Genomic DNA, 6000 nt, shown 5'->3' on the forward strand with positions numbered 1-6000 from the left:
CTCTGCTTTAAAAGTACTTTTCAAGTGTCTGTACTTTCTCTGTGTTTTTCTTTAGAAAACTACTTCACAACATTCCAAAGCATAATATTGCACATTAAATATCATTTAATACTTAATTACATTAGAAATCTAGTACTTTCTTACTTTTACTCAAGTAAAAGTAATTCAAAGATTTATTTGAGTACAAAAAAGTACCCCTTTTTTAATGTTCTGATGAATGAAGGGTAAAAAAAAAACCCACAATTTTATTTATGTAATGTAGTGCAATAAAAAGTACGTTATTGTGCTTTGGAATGTAGTAAAGTACACATTTTTTCCAAATAAAAACACTTACAGATAGTACAGATAGTTTTTATATTTACTTGAGTAAAATAAAAATACTTTACTACTCTCCACCTCTGATCTAACTGTAAAGGACTGCAAAATATTTCCAGTGACAATTTTGTTAAAAAAACAAGATTATTTATATTATTTAATATTTAATTAAGAGTTTAATATCATAAAAAATACAATTAAAAAACATTCTAAAATAATGAATAATAAAAAATTTATACAGACAGAGTTACATATCTATTTGTAAAAGACTGCAAAATATTTTCAATACAAATTTGGTTTAAAAAAAATCTGATATTATTTATAATATTTAATTTAGGTTTTATCTAATATAAAATAATTCTAAAATAATGAATAATCATAAATGTTAACAGACAGACATTGTGTTAAAGAGCAACATACCTAATTGTAAAGGACTGCAAAATATTTCCAGTAAAAAGTTATCTAATATAAAGAATTCTAAAATAATGAATAAATATAAATGTAGACAGACAGACAGACAGACAGACAGACAAGACAGATATTGTTTAAAGAACAACATATCTAATTGTAAAAGACGACAAAATATTTCCAGTAAAAATTTTATTTAAAAAATCTGATATTATTTATAATATTTAATTGAGGTTTTGTTCATCTAATAATAATAATAATAATAATAATAATAATAATAATAAAAATAATTAATTGTATACAGACAGTTTTAGGGAGCTACATCTACATCTATCCAAAAAAAAAAAAAAAAAATAAAATAATAATAATAATAATAATAATAAAAAAAAAAAGGTTAAAAAAAAAAAAAAAAGTATGATATTTGTATGATATTCATATTTAATTGGGGTTTCATTTATCTAATAATAAAAAACTAAAATAATGAATAATCATTTGCATATGTAGCTCTTTAACATATAATACATTTTATTATAAACAAATACAATAAATGTGTATACATGTGTGTAAATGTGTATATCTCAAGCTAAAGTATATATAAAAATAAATATGAAATAAATAACATTTTAACTGTTTATTAATTTGTTTTAACAGATATTGTGTTAAAGAGCTTCATATCACAGTAAAGGACTGCAAAATATTTCCAATAAAGATATGGTTAAAAAAAAAAACATCATTATATAATCATGTTGAAGAGACCAACATGTTTTTGACAATCTTACACACTGGTGATTTTCTGATGAATTTGTATGAAAATTTATAGGACTAACTAACTAACTAAATGACTAACTAAATGAATAAATAAATAAGCTTTACCCTTAACGACACAATCAAACCTCAGTGGAGCAAGAGCTGATTGCATAATAAAAAAATACTAATGAGATTGTACTACAAATTTACACAAATTGACCAATTCACCAAAACGTACAATAGTTATGAAAATGGCATAAGAGTGTGTTAGACTTGGATGTTTTTGTATTAGCTTAAAAGGAACACTCCACTTTTTTTAAAAAAAAAAATAGGCTTATTGTCCAGCTCCCCTAGAGTTAAACAGTTGAGTTTTACCATTTTCTAATCCATTCAGTCGATCTCCGGGTCTGGCGGTAGCAATTTTAGCTTTAATTATTTATTTAAGCTTAGCATAGACCATTGAATCTGATTAGACCGATAGCATCTCGTTCAAAAATGACCATATATAATGACAATATTTTTCCAATTTAAAACTCGACTCTTCTGTAGTTACATCGTGGACAAAGACTGATGGAAAATGAACAGTTGTGATTTTCTAAGCTGATATGGCTAGGAGCTATACTCTCATTCCGGCATAATAATCAAGGAAGTTTGTTGCCGTACCATGGGTGCAGCAGGCACAATAATATTACACAGCGCCTGAAAGTGACCGGCACTAAGTTTGTGTAGATGCAGAGTTGCAGCCAGCAGAGTTGATGGCTGCGTAATATCATTGCACCTCCTGCACCCATGGTAGCAAAGTTCCTTGATTATTATGCCGAAATGAGAGTATAGTTCCTAGCCATATCAGCCTAGAAAATCACAACTGTTCTTTTTCCGTCAGTCTTAGTCCACGATGTAACTACAGAAGAGTCAAGTTTTAAATAGGAAAAATATAGAAAATCTTCGGTCATTTTTGACCGAGATGCTAACGGTCTAATCAGATTCAATGATCAATGCTAAGATATGCTAAAAGTGCAACTGCCAGACCTGGAGATCAGCTGAATGGATTCGAAAACAGTAAAACTCAACTGTTTTACTCTAGGGGAGTTGGAAAATGAGCCTATTTTCAAAAAAAGTGGAGTGTTCCTTTAAAAACTGAACCTCCCTTGGTCAACCAGATTTTTAAAAAATAAATAAAAAACAATAGAAATCATCACAGAATTTGTAACAATTTTACTGGTTTTAATCGAAACTATAATAATCTCAGCTGGTCTCTACTAGCATTTTTTTCACCTTCTATTAGTGGCTTGATAAAACCAATAAGTCCTACAGGAAACCATTTTTTTAAATTTTTAATAAAATTTTAAAATTTTACTGGTTAATAGCTGATGGTTTATAATGTATGTAATGGCATTTGTAATGGAAACCATTGGAATTTCTGTGATGGTTTCTATTATTTTTTTTCTTTCCAGCAGGGTTGCTAGTAGACAACATGACTAGTCCACTATCTAGACAAACATTAACTCAAACTGATCTTTCTTACACTGAATTCAAAAGGCGAAGCTAACAGGAACCAGTCTCTTTTAATAACCTGGCAGATAAAAGAGATCTAATGACTAATACATTCTGGTAAACAGAGTCCTACCACACTGGGAATGCTAAGGAGAATGACTGGAAGTGACCCACCCACACACACACACACACACACACACACACACACACACACAATCATTGCAGTCAAAGTTTCATGCTGCAGAAATCAATGAAGTAGTTCAAAAAGGCTAATTCACTCACACAGCATCAACAATTGTCATGACTAGCACTGAACAACGTAAAATTGAGATCCATCATTGTATTTTCTATATCAGCCGTGAACTGAAGAGGTAAATATTAGTCACTTCTGCTCAAACTTGTAGTCATTTTGGAAGATAAAACAAACAAAATACCTTGAAAGATACTGGGTTTATTTGAGGCTAACTAATTTAGCTATGTAAAGATATATAAAAGCAATAACTGAAATATGACTTACCTTAAGACTTTTAGAGCAGGACCTCAAGCAATCATCATGGGGGCCGTGTTTGGTCTCAGTATTTCCAGTAAAACAGTTAGCCAGAGGGCTAGTTCTCCACTGTGCTACTTCAGCCAAAAGACCTTCATTTAAAAGCTTGATAAACTTCCTCCGCTTTTCTAAATAATGGCCCAATTACAGTGGAAAACCTCAGAATTCTTTGATTATCTGTTCTATCTGCCTTAAGGTAGGTGGATTGCAGGCCCCACCTCTAACCCCACCAGGCTAAACACAAGCTCCTCTCAGTGGATTGTTAGCTTGAAGCTAATTAAGTGAATGGCAGCCATTTTGAAATCTCCAGTATCAAAGTTATCTGGTTGGTTTGCTACTTGAACAAATGAAATCTAATTGCAGGAAGAGTTGCAAAATTAGTTTTCACAAATAGTGGAAATCAAAGACAACATGAAACATGCCTAAACAAAAGACTAGACTAGAATAGACTGATGTAAAGTTCTGTTTCTACCAGAATATAGATAGATAGATTGATAGACTGATTTTATTATGACTGTGAGGTTATAGATAGCAAATTAAATGTTACATATTATTTTAAAAAATAAACCTTTAAAAAAAATGATATGAATTAATTAAAAAAGCAAAATGCTATGTAATATTTTAATGACCTTTTGTTAATCTAAAAATAAAATAATATAATAAAAAACACGAATTATTAAAATTAATATATATAGTGAATAAATAAATAAATAAACAAACATGTTTTGATTTATAAAACTCATTATTTATTTCCTGTTGTTTAAAAATCAGTCTAAATATTGGATGATTTTATAATGACTGTGAGGTTATGGGTAATAAATAAAATTTTAAATATTATTTTAAACTATTTAAATATTGTATTAAAACAATACTAATAATATTCATAACAAAATAAAAAAAGAACAAAATACTTTATAATGTTTTTTTTATTTATCTAATATTAAAATAATATCATACAAATATTATTAAAACAAATTATTAAAATGAATACATAAACAAACAAACACTTTTTGATTTATAAAATTAATTACTTATTTTCTGTTGTTTAAAAAAAAAAACCTTGGCTGATTTTATTATGACTGTGAGGTTATGGGTAATAAATTACATTTCAAATATTATTTTAAACAATTTAAATATTGTATTAAAACAATAAAAATAATAATATTCATAAACTAAAAAGAACAAAATACTTTATAATATTTGTATATTTTTTTTCTTTATCTAATATTAAAATAATATCATAAAAATATTATTAAAACATAAATTGTTAAAATGAATAGATAAACAAACAAACACTTTTTGATTTATAAAACTGATTATTTATTTTCTGTTGTTAAAAAAAACTTGGCTGATTTTATTATGACTGTGAGGTTTATGGGTAATAGATTAATTAAATTGTAAATATTATTTTAAATAATTATTTGATATTATTATTATAATTCTTATATTTTAATACTTAAAAAATAATATCATAAAAGTATTTTTAAAAACATAAATTATTAAAATAAATACATAAATGAATAAATGAATGAATGAATAAAATAAATAAACATGAAATAAATTAAATAAATATTATTTTAAACTATTTAAATATTTTAAAAACAATAAAAACTAATCAAATTAATACATTAAAAAATACTATATAATATTTTAATGACCTTTTGTTTATCAAATAATTAAACAATATCATAAAAACATTTTAAAAACATAAATTATTAAAATCAATCAATAAATATAGTGAATAAATAAATAGACAAACAAACAAACACTTTTTGCTTCGTAAAACCAGTTATTTATTTTCTGTTGTTTAAAAATTTTGACTGAGGTTATAGGTAATAAATGAATTACATTTTAAATATTTTTTAAACAATTTAAATATTTAAAAAACAATAAAAACTAATAATATTGATTAATCAACAAGAACAAAATACTATATCATATTTGTTTGGATTGATAGATTAGACTAGTACTCTGCCAGAGGGGGGATATGATTTTTATGAATATGACTTGACGACATTTTTGTCTCTAAATGCATTTTTAATATTATGAATCCTTCTTAATGTAAATATTTTAATGGTATTGTTATTGTTGGCACATGTGTCTGTTGCTGATACCAAAAGATGGCAGGTAGATTTGTTGCAGTCTGTGAGTTATGAAGGTAAATGTGAAAAATGTTACCCCGGCCTCTCCTCTCTCAGCCATTTTGTTGATTTTAGTTCAGAATCCTAAATTGACAGCACATGTGTAGCTGAAGCCTGTGATCCTACCTGTTCTGCTGGTTGTTTTCGAGGTTTGTCCCAAGGAAATACCATCAGAGCAGATCCTGCCACATAATGCTTCACTCATGCTTCTCTTTGGTCTGACATTCTGGGAATAAAAAACCAAGCAATGTTTTTAATTTATCGAAAAGTCAGATGAAACCTGTTCTCCGAGACCTTTATATCTCTGAGGGGTCACATGGATACAAATCCAAAGAAAATAGAGAACTC

At 27.1% G+C, this 6000-nt stretch overlaps 1 protein-coding gene across 6 annotated transcripts in view; it reads right to left on the reverse strand.

The window, feature by feature from the left end:
- Positions 1–3787, reverse strand: part of sulf1 (sulfatase 1) — a 128334-nt gene extending 124547 nt beyond the window's left edge. For all 6 annotated transcript variants that reach the window (XM_051098693.1, XM_051098692.1, XM_051098694.1 and 3 more), the window contains exon 1: positions 3482–3787. The gene's annotated coding sequence lies outside the window, so the exon portion shown is untranslated. The remainder of the gene's footprint in view (positions 1–3481) is intronic.
- Positions 3788–6000: the final 2213 nt, after the last annotated feature.

This window comes from Labeo rohita, chromosome 24 (genome assembly GCF_022985175.1).
Source record: "Labeo rohita strain BAU-BD-2019 chromosome 24, IGBB_LRoh.1.0, whole genome shotgun sequence".
In the NCBI taxonomy this organism is placed as follows: domain Eukaryota; kingdom Metazoa; phylum Chordata; class Actinopteri; order Cypriniformes; family Cyprinidae; genus Labeo; species Labeo rohita.